Source organism: Pteronotus mesoamericanus, unplaced genomic scaffold (genome assembly GCF_021234165.1).
Source record: "Pteronotus mesoamericanus isolate MK-2021 breed Mesoamerican mustached bat unplaced genomic scaffold, CSHL_Meso_final contig_702, whole genome shotgun sequence".
NCBI classification, from domain to species: Eukaryota; Metazoa; Chordata; class Mammalia; order Chiroptera; family Mormoopidae; genus Pteronotus; species Pteronotus mesoamericanus.
The window spans coordinates 399,995-415,610 of record NW_026555239.1 but is presented as its reverse complement, the minus strand read 5'-3'; the positions used below and the strand labels follow the sequence as shown (position 1 = coordinate 415,610).

The 15,616-nt window shown below is 53.2% G+C and overlaps 1 protein-coding gene across 3 annotated transcripts in view; it reads left to right on the top strand.

Annotated features, from left to right (window-relative positions):
• Nucleotides 1-9,557: 9,557 nt before the first annotated feature.
• The window catches only part of TMEM184B (transmembrane protein 184B), a 48,141-nt gene continuing 42,082 nt past the window's right edge, over nucleotides 9,558-15,616 (top strand). Inside the window, exon 1 of one of the 3 annotated variants that reach the window (XM_054582379.1) lies at nucleotides 9,558-9,681. The gene's annotated coding sequence lies outside the window, so the exon portion shown is untranslated. Of the gene's footprint in view, nucleotides 9,682-10,032; nucleotides 10,098-15,616 lie in introns of those variants that run through there. The other 2 variants (XM_054582378.1, XM_054582377.1) reach the window with 2 other exon arrangements.

Here is a 15,616-nt window from a genome sequence, read left to right as displayed (position 1 = left end):
GAAGTAATAAAGTAGAAAAGGATAAAGTGACGTGGGCCGCCCTCGGTTCACCTCTTTGCTCTGGGGGCGTCTCCCCAGCAGGCGGGGAGACGCCTGGCTGGGGATTAAACCGATGCTTCAGAGACTGTATGCAGACCACAGTGGTGGGGGAGGTTCTGACCCCGGAGGCCTGGGCGGGACCCGGGAGTCTGCATCCTAATGAGATCCAGGGGTTGCCCAGGGCCGGGGACCACACGGACCAGGAAGCTTCTATTAGTGGGGCTTTTCATAGCATCATCCTGTCCACACAAGAATTCTCGTTAGGTCCCTTCATCTCTGCCTTCAAGTGGGAAACAGGTGAAATAATTGGGTCAAGGTTGCACAGCTCTGGTAGCAGAACCAGGATTTGAACCCCTCCCCCCCCACCATTGACCAAGGAGCCCCCTCAAGCAAGGGCACTGGAGTGGGGTCTCAACGGTGCCCCTGCCGCAGGTGACCTTGGCAGGTGACCTTGGGTGGCTCTTTCATCCAATCCTTGGTATGGGGCAGCCCTCCGCCTGGCGGGCTCTGTGAGGCTGCAGCTAGGTATTCCGAAGCCCTCGGCATAGCTCAGAAGCCCTATAGTTAGGGTCCCTTCCAGTGCTGGCATTTGAAGATCCTGTGACCTCACAGCCTGGCTTGGGGAGGGTCCCCTGTTGGCCCTCCAGGGGAGGTTTAGGCAAAGGCAGGTCCTTATTCACAGCCTCTAGGGATGGGGGTGTGTTACTCAAGCCAGGAAGTGCCTTAGGGCCCCGAGTTGAAGGGGTGAGTCCCAGGAAGACCTCCCTGGGGTGGGGTGATTATGATAGTCTGATCCCAGACCCCACCAGGCTGCCCCGCCCCCCAGGACCTCTCTAGTTGGATCTCTGACATCAAACACTTAAGTGAAATCACCAACTTTTCCTTAGAATCTCTCTCACTGAGGATGTGCTATTAGGGTACAGTTCCCAGAAGTAACTTGAAATCACCCTTTGGTGATCTTTATTGATTTTAATGAGTTTGTGTTCCCCCTTTTTGGTTTAATTTTGTTTTTTGGGGATTACATATACAAAAATGAAGCTATAAAAAAAGTTAGACTCACTAGCCATGGCCGGTGAGGCTCAGTTGATTGGAGTGAGTTGCAGGTTCGGTTCCTGGTGGGGGCACATGCCTAGGTTGTGGGTTCGGTTGTGACTGAAGCGTGTGCAGAAGGCAGCCAGCCGGTGTTTCCCTCTCTCACGTACGCCAACAATCACCAGGAAATTTTGCTCAGACTGGATAGGGGCAAAGCTGCCACGTGGTGAGTCATTTTCATTCGTGCAACAAACATGGCTTGGGCTCCCGTAGGTCCGGGATGCGAGGTGCTGGGCCGAGGGGGGGCGGGGCGCAGGGGTGGGAGGTGGGGAGCGCAGGGCTGGAGGGCACAGGGCCAGCTCGGCCCCGTGACCCTGGGCGTTGTCTGGGCCTTGGTGTCCTCTGCAGTGGGGGTGACACCTACTTCAGACGGCAGTAGGCTGGGTTAATTAAGAGCTTGCTGTGCCCGGACCTGTTCCCAAGCCTGTACCCATAAAAATCCTGAGGCAGGGGTATTGTGATGCCCATTTTATAAACGACACTGAGGCACAGGGAAGACTGGCTGGCTCCACAGCCTATGGAGTGCTCAGTAGTGGTAACTACGTATTTCTTTTTTATTTTTATTTTTCAATTACAGTTCACACTCAATACCATATTAGTTTCAGGTGTATAACATAACGATTAGACATTTATATAACTTACGGAGTGACCCCCCCGGTAAATCTAGTACCCATCTGACACCATATACAGCTATTACAATGTTATTGACTGTATTCCCTGTGCTGTACTTTGCATCCCCGTGACTGTTAATTCGTACTTCTTAATCCCTTCACCTTCTGTACTGATGGGTTTCAAACACAGAGTATGATCTTGGCTTCTAGGGGCTTCTACGGGCTCCCAGCCTACTCAGGGGAAGGCTCAGACTAGCACAGGGCTCATCCCAGTTCAGAATCCAGTGTGAATTGGGAACGAAGAAGGGAGAAGATGTGTCTAGTGTCTTGAGGAAAGGAGTTTCAAAGATCTTTGACCTGAGCCTTGAAAGGCGTGGAGAAGCTTACTGGGCTGGGGGTGGGGGATTGGAGCAGAGGCAGGAGGCATCCAGAGGGGAGGAGGATTGGACTGGTTCGGAACGCGGTCTGTTCTTAGCCAACTGAGAGGGAGTAAGGAGTGCCGGGGCTCGGCGGCTACCGGCGGGGCACCTGGGTGCACAGCATGGGGAGCGGTGGATTCTTGGCTCCAAACCGAGGAGGGGCGGCCAGCCGGGGAGGAGCCGAGCTGGGGGGCGGGGCATCAGGAAGGAGGGCGTGCTCCACGGCCTCAGCGGCACAGCCGTGGAAGGGGCAAGGCCGGCAAAAAGAGATCCTGGCTGACCATTTTTGCCCTAGTACCTTTTCTTATTCTCTCATTGATGCATAATTTAGAGAAATGCACACGTTTTGAGCGCACAGCGCCACACAGCTTTTTACCTGTTTCTATACGTCTGCACAGTCACCACCTGATAAAGATGTAGGTGACTGTCAATACTCCAAGTCTCCCCGTGTCCCTTCCTATGCAATGTTGCCTCCCCTCCACCTCAACACACACAGGACACCACTCTTCTAAATTCTCTCCACAGGTGACCTCTTGACCCCGGGGTAGATCAGAATAGGAAGGAAGTGAGAAGGGAGGCCGTGGGCAAGGAGATTGATGGAGGAGGAAGGCCTGAGCAGAGCTGCTTCCCGGGGCTGGTCCACTGGTAGGAGGGGGCCTGACGGGTCTGCAAGTGTTTGGAGGCCAGAGAACCCTGGAGGAGGGGCATTAGTGACGCGGGCGCAGGGGGTTTGGGGAAGGAGGGTCGGGACTTGCCCTGGGACGGAGGGAAGGGCTAAGCTTCCAGTCACTTCCCCTGTGCTCCTCATCACCTATAGTCCCTTCTGTCACTGGGATGCTCCTTCTTAGGCGGTGGCACCCCCTCTCCATTCCTGCCTTCGTTTTGATGTCCCACCCCTCCCCGACCCAGAGCCTCCCATAAGGAAAGACCCGGGAGGTCAGCTCCAATGGGACGGCCCCAGCGTAGCTTTAGCAAAGGGAAACACCTTCTACTCCAGTGTTCTGTCTCCCTTTCCCCTCCCCCATCCACAGTCTAGTTTAGAAACAGATATGAAAATAGTAGCTGAGAGTGCTGAGCCCACACGCCGCACCCTCCTTCCCAGAGCCTGCAATGCAGGCGGCCCCAGGAACATCTAATCGTTCGGAGGAGTAAACACACTCCAAGGTCCAGCCTGGCACCGCCCGGTCCTCAGACATCTATCATCCTCTCCAGCCACACTTCTCTGGGGCCCTGTTTCCCTGCCAACACGTGGGCTGGTGAGGGAGATGGGGTCTGGTGGTGTGCAGGATAAATGTTGCCATGGCAACACGGAGCCACCTTCCCCCTCCTCCTCTTCCTCTGGCCTGCTCCCCGCCCCCACTTCTCTCACCCTAGCCTTGGGGCACCGAAAGCATCTCTCTGTTGTCCCAACTGTTCTGTGTGAGTCCACATCCTGTAGCCCATTGAGGTGTAGGAAGCTGCACATCCAGAGCTTGGTTTCACTGAGGCTGCGGGCCCAGCCGAAGAGGCTGATGGGATGGGAGCGCAGTCTATCCAGCAGCTACGGGAGGAAAGCAGAGGGTCCCTGGGGAACTGCCCTTTAAGAAGGTCCCCGACTCCTAGGGGCCCACCCATCCCCAACAGATCGCAGCAGATGGTCACTAGGGCTCCAGCAGGCCCCTGGGAAAATCCCAGGTAATAAGGCTTCCCAAGGCCTTTCATCCCAGCATCTTCAAAGCACCCGTGATTAAGGTGGGGCCCCTTTGAAGTCATCCCAGATCACTGGAACTCTGAGCCTGGGACACCCAGGCCTTTTGCTTCCTTCTCTGTTCCCCTCCTCCCTCTGAGAAAAGACCTATTTGAGAAAACCCTGGCCGCTGCCTCCCCAAGCTCCCTGCATGCCCCTGACCAGAGGCTCCGGGGTAGCTGGTGCAAGCTGGGATTCCCTAAGGAATCTGAAACACGTTCCTAATGACTCCAAGGAAACGGGCAGCACATCCTTCTCTTTGGCCTGTTTTCATTTGCTCGTTTGTGTCAGCCAGGTAGGTTTGAAGGGGAACTCATCTCACCTGTGTTCAAGGTGCAGGTCCCTGTGTGTGACAGACAAAACGGAAGCTCCCTCTGTGTCTCCAACTCAGGCTCTTTCACAGCAGCCTGTTAATCGCCACCGGCCTCATCCCCGATTCACCCACACACCTCCGATGTACCCTCCAGAACGGCCTTGTTCTCCTTGCTGATGGCCACTGGAGCCCTGAGGGTCCCCTCTCCATGCAGTCGGAAGCATTTTCTCTTGCTGCCTGGTGTTCCTAGTCTCTGTGGGGGCGGGTGGGGGTCCTGGGTTCATCTGCCAAACACCTGTGGGGGCCTCCTCTGTTCCAGGCTGCTCAAGATGTGATTTTAGCCAAGTAATAATGCTTCTCTGCGCCGCAGTTTCCTCATCCGCCTAATGACTGTCACTCCCACTTGCTGAAATAATAAAGAGGTTAGCACGTGGCCTGCACATAGTAAATGCTCAATAAACAACAGGGAAGAAGCAGACACTAATGCCAGGCCTGTGTGCCAGGTTCTGGGGATGCAAAGATGATTAAGACCTAGTCCTTGTGTGCCCTCTGTGTGAGCACCTGTTCTCCTGACTCCAGAAATTTTCTGTGAGTTTTTTTTCTTAAGAATTTATTTATTTTTAGAGAGAGGGGAAGGAAGGGAGAAAGAGAGGGAGAGAAATGTCGATGTGTGAGAGGTTGCCTTTCGCAACGCCCCCAACCAGGGACCTGACCCTCACTCAACCCAGGCATGTGCCTTGACTGGGAATCGAACCGGTAACCCTTTGGTTTGAAAGCCAGCACTCAATCCATTGAGCCACACCAGCCAGGGCATCTATGAGTTTTAAATCTCACACACACAGACACATGTGCTCCAAGAGACTGAGAGAACTAGGGTCCCAATGACCACATATGAGGCCTCCAATCCAGCCCTGCTTTGCATTCCTAATGTTCCTGATATTCTTTTGTTTAACTTAGTTTAAATTGGGTTTTTCTCCATTGCAACCAAAAGGGCCTAATTCAGGTAAAAAATTAGTTGGGTACTCAGCGGTCATGTTCATGTTCTATAAATAGCAGCATGATTGTCCACTATGTGCACAGCACTGGGCCAACATTTTTATACATATTGATGGGGAAAGTGAGACTCAAAGACAAAACCACATGCTGAAGAGCATACTGCTAGGAGCTAATGGAGCTGGGCCTGCGCTCTGCCCACCGCACCACACGCTGCCCGCTCAGGGCAGCTGGCCAGGGCTCCCTCAGCATCTTTGGGGACAAAGGAGACACAGAGGCGGCAGGTCGATGGATCCTCAGAGCCCTGGGCCCTGAGCCACTCATCAGCTTGCACTGCTGAAGCCTCGGCTCTTCCCCTCTACTCCGCTGCCAGGGGCTAAGAGTAGATTTTGGATGCCAAGAGAATCCAACTTCGTTCCTGCCCTTGAGAGGTCCTCAATCTGCTGGGAACACAGGTGCATTCAGATGAATATTGATGCACAAGGAAAAGGAAAGGAAGAAGAAATCATTTCTTTATGTATTTTTTTAATTTATTGATTTTTTAGCAGCAGTGGGGGAGAGAGAGGGAGAGAGACACTGACCCGTTGTTCACTTGTTTGTGCACTCATTGATTGATTCTTGCATGTGCCCTGAATGGGGATTGAACCCACAACCTTGGCGTATTGGGGATGATGCTGTAATCAACTGAGCTACCCAGCCAGGGCCTTTATAATTTTTAAATAAAATTATTCTTTTTTTTATTTTGTAAAATAAAGTATCCTTTTTCTTATTTTGAAAATATTGCATGCTTTTAGAAACACATTTTGAAAAATACAAAGAAACAAGGGACAGGGAGAAGAGAAGGTAATCAATAATCATAACCCTGTAGCTTAGGAAGCCCACTGTTAACATTTTGTTATATTTCTTTCCAATTTTTCTTCTAAGCCTTTAAAAAAAAACAAAAAACAAAAACCCAGACTTTAGACCAGGCTGTCATTGCAAATTTATTACTGCTTTTTATTTTTTTCTCAACGCTATTCTTAATTATTTCCCCATGTTATTTGAAATGTGTAAAGAGGCTATTTTAACATCTACACAATGTGCCATTGTGAGGATCTACCATAATTTACTTAACTATTATTTGATGAGTTTTGGATTATTCCCATTTTTTTTTAATTAGGGAGAAACTAATCAAAACAGAATGAGAGCGGTGGGGGTAAAGAAGGAACCAAAAGATGCTATCTGACTTGGTCTTTGAAAGTAGACTGTTTGCTGGAGGTAGAAAAAGCCATCAGCAGCCAGTGGGCAGGTGTAAAGGTGACAGGCAGGCTGCAGAACTGTTACAATCGTCCACAAGTAGGGGGACCTGAACCAGGGCAGTGGCCCCAGGCTTGGAGGGGAGAGGGCACCAAGGCAAGTAGGCACTTTGACCCCAGGTGGATGTGCAGTTGCATGTTGCATGGTTGCTGAGGAGGCTAGAAAGACGGGGGCAGGTGCTTATTTTCATTTTGGAAAGCCTTGGGGAGAGGGTTAGGAAAAGCAGGGAGCAACCATCCAGGGGGTCCCAGTGCCACCTGTTGGTCTGCCATGTCACTTGGGCCAGGTGACTTTCTGTCTTTGATCCCTTCTCAGGCAATAAGACGAGCCTAAAAATACTCACCAGCTGTTTCTGCCCCACCAGCCTGGGGCCTCCGTAAGCTGAGACCCAAGAGCTCTCTAGCCGGTGATCAGGGCTAAGAACCTGAATTTGGATGCAGCGTGGCCTGACCGGTCTGGCGGGGATGCCAGACTCGGCCCCTGCCAGGTTTGTAAGCTTTCTGCGCTGGGCATAAACAACAGAATTGCTGAGACAAAGACTTTGCCCTGGAAGGGTTTGTGTGTAAGGCTGGAGAGCTGGGAAGTCATAAACAAAAGATTGCCAAGCAACTGATGATAAGATAAGCCTTGTTAGTGTGCTGGGTTAGCCCTGAGCAACTTCCCACCGGGCTCTGGGAAACAATTTTCTACAGGACTCCTTATAGAGGGTCTTTGTCCACGCCACACATACTCTCTGACCATGTTGTCTATACCAGTCCTTGTACTAAATACTAGGATTATATCAGGAAACAAAAAGGGCTAAAGTCTTTGTCCTCATGGAGTTTATGTTTGACTAGCTGAAGACCACTGGTTAGATAGGCAAACTACATACTACGATAGAAATGAAGTGATATGGGGAGAAAATAGAGCATCTGAAGGGTCTGGCAATTTTACTGGGGTCATCAGGGCAGGCCTGAACTGGTGGCGAACATTTGAGCAAACCTTGAAGAAGGTGAGAGAGGGGCCCTTTGGCTCTCTGAGGGAACAGCGATCCCAACAGAGGGAACAGCCAGTGCAAAGGACTGGGGCTGAGTGTCCTTGGTTTGTCCGAGGAACAAGAAGAGTCAGTCAGCATGGACGGAAAGACGGTGAATGAGGTCAGATGTGCCTGGGTCGGTAGAATGTCAGATCAAGCGAGACTTTGCAGAGACTGGTAATGACTTGGGCTTTTACTCAGAGTGAAATGGGGAGCCAATTGAAGGTTTTGAACAAAGAAGTGCCCTGTTCTGACTTAGGTAAAAGAATCCCGCTGGTTCCTATACTGACATAGGCTAGGGCAGGAGGCAAGGCCGGAAAAAGAGAAACAGGTTAGGGGAGCACTGCGTGACCCTGCTCAGTTTGGGCTGCTCTGGCAAAATACCACCGACTGGGTGGTTTATGAACAAGAGAATTTATTTCTCATAGTTCTGGAGGGTGGAAGTCTGCGATTGGGTGGCCAGCCTAGGTGGGTTCCGCTGAGATTGCTCTCCTGGGTTGCAGACAGCCGCCTTCTGTTCCCTGTGGATGAAAAGGGGCTCTGAGGAGAGTGACTTCCCAGGGGGGTCTGATCATAAATTCCTACTGGGCAGGTGCTGGTGGGGAGTCATGATCCAGGCACAGAACTCCTTTAGTAGAAGGTTTATTTTTGCCATGAGCAAGCCCTGTCCACTGCTTTTGGTGTGTTTAGGTAAACACACCTTTGAAATAAGCGTAACCACCTTCAAGAGAGCAGGTAAATTTAACTCTCCTGTAATCCAGTCCCTGCTTTGCTTTCTCCCACCTTCATGTAATCTTCCTCACCTAACCCTCCCTTAATTTCAAATGCATAAAGGAAGGTGCAAAACTGTCACTCTCCAAAGCATTGAGATCTTGCTTCCTGGCAATTGTTACCAGTTTTGGCTCAAATAAACTCATAAACATTCTCTACAGGTTTGGACTTTCTTACATGGACACCTCACATGACAGAAAGAAAGCTAGAGGGTTCTTTGGAGTCTATTTTATAAGGACTCTAACCCCATTCATGAAGCCTCTACCCTTATGACCCTTTCACCTCCCAAAGGCCCCACCTCCTAACACGGTCACATTGGGGGTTAGGATATGAGCATTTGAATTTTCAGGGCACACTAACATTCAGTCCATAGCAAGAATATTGCAATAATCCTGGGCAGAACCTGACCGAGGATGGTAGGACTGGGACAGGGTGGGAGAGGTCAGAGGCTAGGTATGTTTTGCAGGTAGAGCCAATGGGATTTCCTGCCCCAGTGTGAAGGAGGGATTGAAAAACAACTCCTGGAGTTTCCGGCCTGGGCGCTGGAAGGACAGAGAGCCAGTCGCTGTGAAATGGAGGCTCTGAGGGAGCAGGCCTGGTCTGCGTTTGGGAGAGAGAGGTCCTGTCGTGGGCACGTTGGCTTTGAGAAGCCGATTGGACCTCAAGTAGGTGTTGAGTCAACAATTCAGGGGAGGAGTCTGAGCTGGGGATAGGTATACATTTGGGGATCTTGAGCAACATCAACGCCAGAAACAGCAATGAGCTAGGAGGCTTAATAACATTTGAAAAACTTTGCTAGTTAGGCCGCCCAGAGCGAGGTGCGGCAAGAAAGAAGTACCGCTGCGCAGAGTGGGAAGAAAAAGCCTCTTTCTCTGCTTTGCAATTTCCTCTGGCCTGATGGCACGCAGAACTTCGGTATGCATTCATTTCACAGTTCTACACGCACCCTTCACTCGACAAATAGCCATTATAGTACATTGCTCTATCTTCAAAACAGGCCCAAGTGAAGCACCAGAGAGTGTGCCTGGAACCCAACTTGGAGTCCAAAACACTGTCCGTCCCTGGCGGGCAGGGTTGAAGGTCGGATTAAGGCGGGGAAGGGGACTCTCGGCTGGTTTGTTGGTTTACTGCTGGAGAACCTGGGTCGACCCCACCAATCGGCGGCGAGCTGGAGGTTTGGGGCGCGGCCCCTTTAAGGCCTCCCGGGTGACCTCAGCCGCGCGTTCGCCGCCCCGCCCTCCCCGGAGGCGCGCTCAGTGCGCAGGCGCACCGCGGCGGTACAGCACTGGGTCCGGGACGCGCCGGCGGCGGCGACTAGACTCCGACTGCGGTGCCGTCCGCCCCACCCGTACAGTCCGGCTATCGCGCGTCGCCCGCACACGCCACCGCCGCCATGGGCTCCTGAGGTACCCGCCTGGCCAGCCTCGGGTCAGAGGCCATGAGGGGGGCGACTATAGGCTCTTGGGAGCGGGCATCTGCTCCGTTTTGGAGGGGCTGGGTGCAGGGGGCGCCCCGCGGGTCGCGTGGACCGCGGATCCCGGGCGGAGAAGGGACGAAGGGGCCCGGCCTGGCTGAGGAGGAAGGGAGGGAGCGTCCGCCGCCCCGCCCGTCCCGACCTGCGTCCCCTATCCTCTCTGCCGGGTCGCAGGGCCGCTCGTGGGTGTGCCCTGGCCCCCTCCTCGCCAACGTGGCGGCGCCGGCGTCTGGAGTGTAATTGGACCTGCCGGTGGAGGTGGCTGGGGGAGACGGCAGGCGATGGACAGCCTCTTTGCAAGTGGGATTGTGTGCGCCCGGTGGGTGTGCTGGCGCCTGGCACCGCCGAGTGAGTGGGGGAGGCATCCGTGCCTTGTGCGGGTGGCTGGGATCTGGGTGGGTTGGCCTGGCGAGGCTTTTTGGGATGCTTGTATGGAGGGTGTAAATGCCTTGGATGCATACAGGTCAGCTACCTGGAGGGGCACTGATGGGAACCTGGGACTCTAAGGATATTTGCCTCGAAAGAGACCATAGAGACTGATTTGGGGTGTGTATCCATCCTGTGGGTTGTACATTTCCTCCTGGGTGCACTGCTTGGGGCTAGAACTAGTTGATTCAGGGCCATGGCAAGGCATTAGGGTTGTGGGTCAACATGGGTATCTCTTCCCAATTCACATCCCCCCTGGGGTTGTGCAAAGCCAGACACACACACACACACACACACACACACACCCAGGGCACCGTGTGGCAAAGCAAGTGTTTGCACGCCTGATACCTCTGTGTGAGCCGAAGGCATGTATTATTTATCTGATTGCCTGGTGCATTATGTAAGGCAAGAAACATCAATCTGTGCCCTGGAGGCCCTTGCTCTGCGGAGCCAGCCAGGCAAACAGGCTCACCTGTACCTCCAGAGGAGGCATGGGCCTCAGGTGAGACTTCCTTCACAGGTTATGTTTGCATCGTCCCTTCCCATCTTCCATATCTGTGTGTTTGGTGGGCCCCCGAAGCTCTGCACATCAGCTCTGCACGTGAGGGCAACTTGTCGAAGGGTGTATCAGAATCGGGGCTGTGGGCTGGGAGGGCCCCAGCAGCTGGGCTTGAGTGCCCATTTTGTCAGGCCTTGGACACAAATACATGATGCCCCCTGTGTGTAGTGCCTTAGGTCAGTGGGGGAATCAAACTTAGAAACAAGGAATCACAAAGATGTGAAAAATATAAAACAATAAAGGCTGTACAGAATGGTTTTAGTGCTGAGGGAGGGGCAGGTGGCCAGCAGAAAGGACATGACATGAGGAGACAGCTGTGTCGAAGCCTGAAGGGTATCTAGCATTCATCTGATAAAGTGGAAAGCATGACTGTACATGCTTTCTGCATGTATTTTCCCAGTCCGGTCTCTCAGCAGTTGCGTGAGTATGAAGCTTGTTATCCTGTTTGGCAAGTGAGGAAACTGAGACACAGAGGGAGTGCATGACTTGCTTGTTATTGGCACTGGGCAGGCCTGGGTGGAGGCATCCTGGAATCGGACCTTTCTCTTGCTGCCTTGGAACTTACTGAGCATCTGCTACATACCAGGCACCTTGCTAGGGGCACAGGGGTCTGAAGGTCAGTGAGACCTGGTGCTCAGCCGCTAGAGGCTCCCAGTCTGGTGGGGAGATGGACAGAGATGGTGGCCCCAATGCAGACATGAGACCCCGATAGCCAGTGTGGGTGGAGAAGGCACTGCAAAATCCCTCCTGAGAGCCACCAGCAACCTGGGATTCTGGCTGTACTGTGAGTTATTCCCACGCGGTGGTGGCATGTACAAGGAGCCCCTTCTAAAGCTCTCCAGGTGGGTAGGAAGAAGAGCTTCCAGGCAGAATGGGGTGTGAATGATCTCCTTGTCCTAGTTCTCGCGCTGGCTGTGTTCTCCGGAGCTCAGGCTTTTGTCTGGAAGCTGCTTTCTCCCCTCTGCCTTTGAGGTTTTGCCCCTGGTTTCGGTGGGCCAGCCCAGCTCGCTCCCCGAGAGGGGCTGAGTTCTATTTCCAGTCCCTGCTGTGCTCGTTTCTCCCCGTAAATTCCCTGGAGTGGAAACCGCCTTGGTAAGGCAGAGTGCAGCTCTTTATTGTTTGGAAACCCAGTAACAGGGAAAGGCCTTCCGGCTCTGCAGGGCCTTCGGACAGGATTTGGTGTGTGAGCTATGGAAGGCCAGCAGCTGGGCTCTGGGAGAGCTCTGTGGGGTCTCCCATGGGACCCTCATGGGCATTGAGTACTCACTGAAGACCTACTACGTGCCTGGCAGTGTGCGAGGCCTGAGTCCCGTGTCCTTCTGAAAGGCTGTGGTTGGCTGAGGGACCCAGAGGACAACAAAAGCGAGACAGGGCTCGCCTTGTGGAAGAAACAGAGGGCCCTAAGGGGGCGGAGGACAATAGGAACAACAGCTTGTTTATTTAGCACTTACTGTGTGCCAGGCGCAGTTCAAAGCACTTTCATGAAGTAGTGGCCAGTTCATCCGCCCCCACCCAGTGAGGTGAGAGCAGTACACTTCGCAGAGGACATAGCCCAGGCGGTCACAGCTGGGCTGGGCAGTGGAGCTGAGCTGTGAGCCCGAAGGTCTGACCTCAGAGTCCTTCCCCCACTAGCCCTGGGGTGTCCCAGAAGTCTTCCTAGAAACTAAATGCCCTGTGCCTTGGAGGACAAGGAGCATTGGCTCCTGGAGAAAGGGGTGCTGGAGGCAGGGGAGCCCCCAGGCAGAGGCGCGGAGGCCTGCAGCGCCTCCCGTCCCAGACCCGGCCGGGGTAGCCTGGGCAGGAAGGTCTCGAAGGCCCTGCTAAGGAGTTTGAGTTTGACTCTGGGCGGTCGTCGGGGAGCCCTGAAATTTCATAGAGGAAGTGACGTCCTCTGCAGTGTGTTACGGGATGGAGTGATCATCTGCCTCCTCCCTCGCTTACTACCACAGGGACCTCCCAGGATTCCCGGCCTCCCCTCCTTGGCTTTCCCTCGGTCATCAGCATTCTTTTAGGTCCATGCTGCCTTTCCCTTCTCTTCTTCCAGCAGCTTAGGGTTTTGTCGACCCCACGTGACCCAGGACAGGCCTTTGGAGTCCACTGTTGTTATGGTGTCTGCTCTAAAAGTAGCCTCTGGGTCACCCTGGCCAGGTAGCTCGGTTGGTTAGAGCATCATCCCAGTACGCTAAGGTTGTGGATTCGATCGCTGGTCAGGGCACATAGAAGAATCAAGCAATGAATGCATGGATAAGTGGAACCACGAATCGATGTTTCTACCTTTCTTTTCTCTCTCTCAAATCAATAAATTTAACAAAAATTATAAATAAATAAGTGAAAGTGGCCTCTGGGGCCAGCTGTGAATCGGCTACTGTGCTGGAACCCGAGCTCTTTCTGGGCCCCACGGGTCCTCACTGACTTGTCACGTCACAGATCTGGAGCAGACGTGGGCGGCTCCCTTTCCCACTTGAGAGCTATGGTGGCTGTCCATCATCCATGTGCCCACGCTCACCAGGCAGAGAGTGGGAACTGGAGCCCAGAAAGCCTGGTTCAATTCCTGGGTCCCACGCGGGTTCACGGAGGGATGCCTGCTCTACCTGCCTGCTCTGCTGGCCCCCGGCCACCCGCACTCACGCAGCTGCTCTGGTTGTTGCGCCTCGGCGTCGGAAGGCTGGGGGTCCTGCACGGGATCAGTGCCAAGCCAAGCTCAGGGGCGCATGCTGGGCACTTGGGCAGTTGGGTGTGGGAGCTGAGGGGTGTGGGGTGAGAGTCGGGGAGTCAGGGAAGTCTTCTGAATTGGGTACCTTGGGAGAGGGGGCCAAGGATTCAGGAGGGGGACAGAAGTGGTCACTGGCAGCTCAGGAGAAAGGAACCTGGGCCTTGGTGAGAGAGGCACAGACAGAGCTGAGCAGTCCGGTGACGTGGGGAGGGAACTGGGAGATGCAGTTTGAAACCTCGCCCTCCTTTTATCTCCATGGCCTTGGGCAGGTTGCTTACCAGGTTCTAATTCCCATTCTCTAAAAGTAGGGGGAAAATGATGAATTTCCTTCCTCTGTAAGATGGGAGCGATAAGGGTGCAGCCATCATGCGCCTGTTGTGACCCAGCGTCTGCACGGAGCTCAGCACAGCATTGGGCACATACTACATGCTCAGTAATCGCTGGCTTTTATTATTACCTGACGGCCAATGGATTTATTCAAGAAACTGTGTGGCCCTGGCTGGTGCGGCTCAGTGGATTGTGCACTGGCCTGCAAACCAAAAGGTTGCCAGTTCAATCTCCAGCCAGGGCACATGCCTGGGTTGCAGGCCAGGTCCCCAGTTGGGGGCATGCAGGAGGCAACCAATCGATGCTTCTCTCCCCCTCTTTCTCCTCCCTTCCCCCTCTGTCTAAAAACATAAATAATTTTTAAAAAGAAACTGCCAGCTAGTGTGCCGGGCACTGCCATCAGGGAGCTGAGTCCAGCTGGAGAAAGAGCAAGCCCTGGAGCCGTCTTAGGTGCCCTAAGACAACGTCAGGACATTCTCACTTGGGCAGGCCCTTCTCTGAGAAGGTGACATTTAAGCTGTCACCATGTGTAAAAGGAGGAAGCAGGTTCCAGGCAGAATGAACAGCACGTGCCAAGCAAAGGTCTTGTCCACAAAATTGTTTGATACCGGGGCTCGGCACCTTGTAGGCCCTCAATGAATGTTAATTGAATGTGATCATCTCACCTCAAAAAGGGCAGGAGGGAGAAGCAGGAGAGGGGCAGAGGCCATGGCGAGAAGGGTGGGATGGTTGCCAGGCTTGGGGTTTTCTCACGCTCCATGCACATCGTCTCCGCCTCTGTCGAGCAGGATGCAGTGCGGGCACCTTACTGCAGCGTGGCTCTGGGACCCTGCTCTGCCCCTGGAGCGTGGCACGGCCCAGTGCGGAGCAGCTGAGCCGCTGGAGCTGGGCAGGTGTCACACCTAGGCAGCACCTGTTCATGTTCCTGTCGCTGTTTTAGCGTGGTCAGAACCCTGCGCTTGCGCAGAACACAGAGGGTGACCTGGAGCCTCTGGTTGGCTGTTTTTCCAGTTAGTGGTGGCTCCAGGTCCAACACAAAGCCTTGCATGGAGTAGGGGCTGAAACAGTTTTTGACTAAGGAAACGAAGTGGTTGGATGAGTTAATGTCATCGCCACTCCAGATAAAAGCGGAAGTGTTCTTGAGAAGCGACGGATATTAAGGCTGATCAGAGCAGGATTGTTCATTAGAACTGGTCTTTATCAGGAGACTTCAGGGCACGTTGAACAACCTCGGGCCTGCCCTAGCACAGGCCCAGTCGGATGGTCCGGGAGGTCTCGGGCCGGGCTAGGAGGCAGGAAGCCCCGCAGTCCCCTCCTTTTCCTCCTGTTCTAGGGCGGAAACCAGCGGGAAGACCCCACCCAGAAAACCTTTGTGCCTAACCTCGTCACTTCCAGCTCTACCACGTTTTCAAAAGTCACACTACCACATTTGAAAGAGTCACATGCTTAGGCCAAATGAATATTTAATGGAAAGTTTGCATGTTGATCTTGGTGTTTCAGCCCTTTGCAAAACAATAATAGGCTTCTCTGGTTTTGAAAATAGCACTTGTTGATTCTAACAAACTTGGAATACAGCAAAGATTGGGGGATAAGAATAAAAATCACCCCAAATTTTATAACCAAGACATATCACTGTTGAAGTTTGGGCGTGTTTTCTTTCTAGGTGTAATCTGCGTTGTCTCATTGTTCATAGCACACCAGGTCATAAGCCTTTACCTGTGAAATTAAGAAGCTGGCCATAGATATAAAAGCGAGAGAAGGCCTAAAACACAGCACCCGCCGCTTTATCTCAAATCCCCTGTGGGAAAGATAAGGCCCCAGCCTTTTTGCTGAGTGGCACTC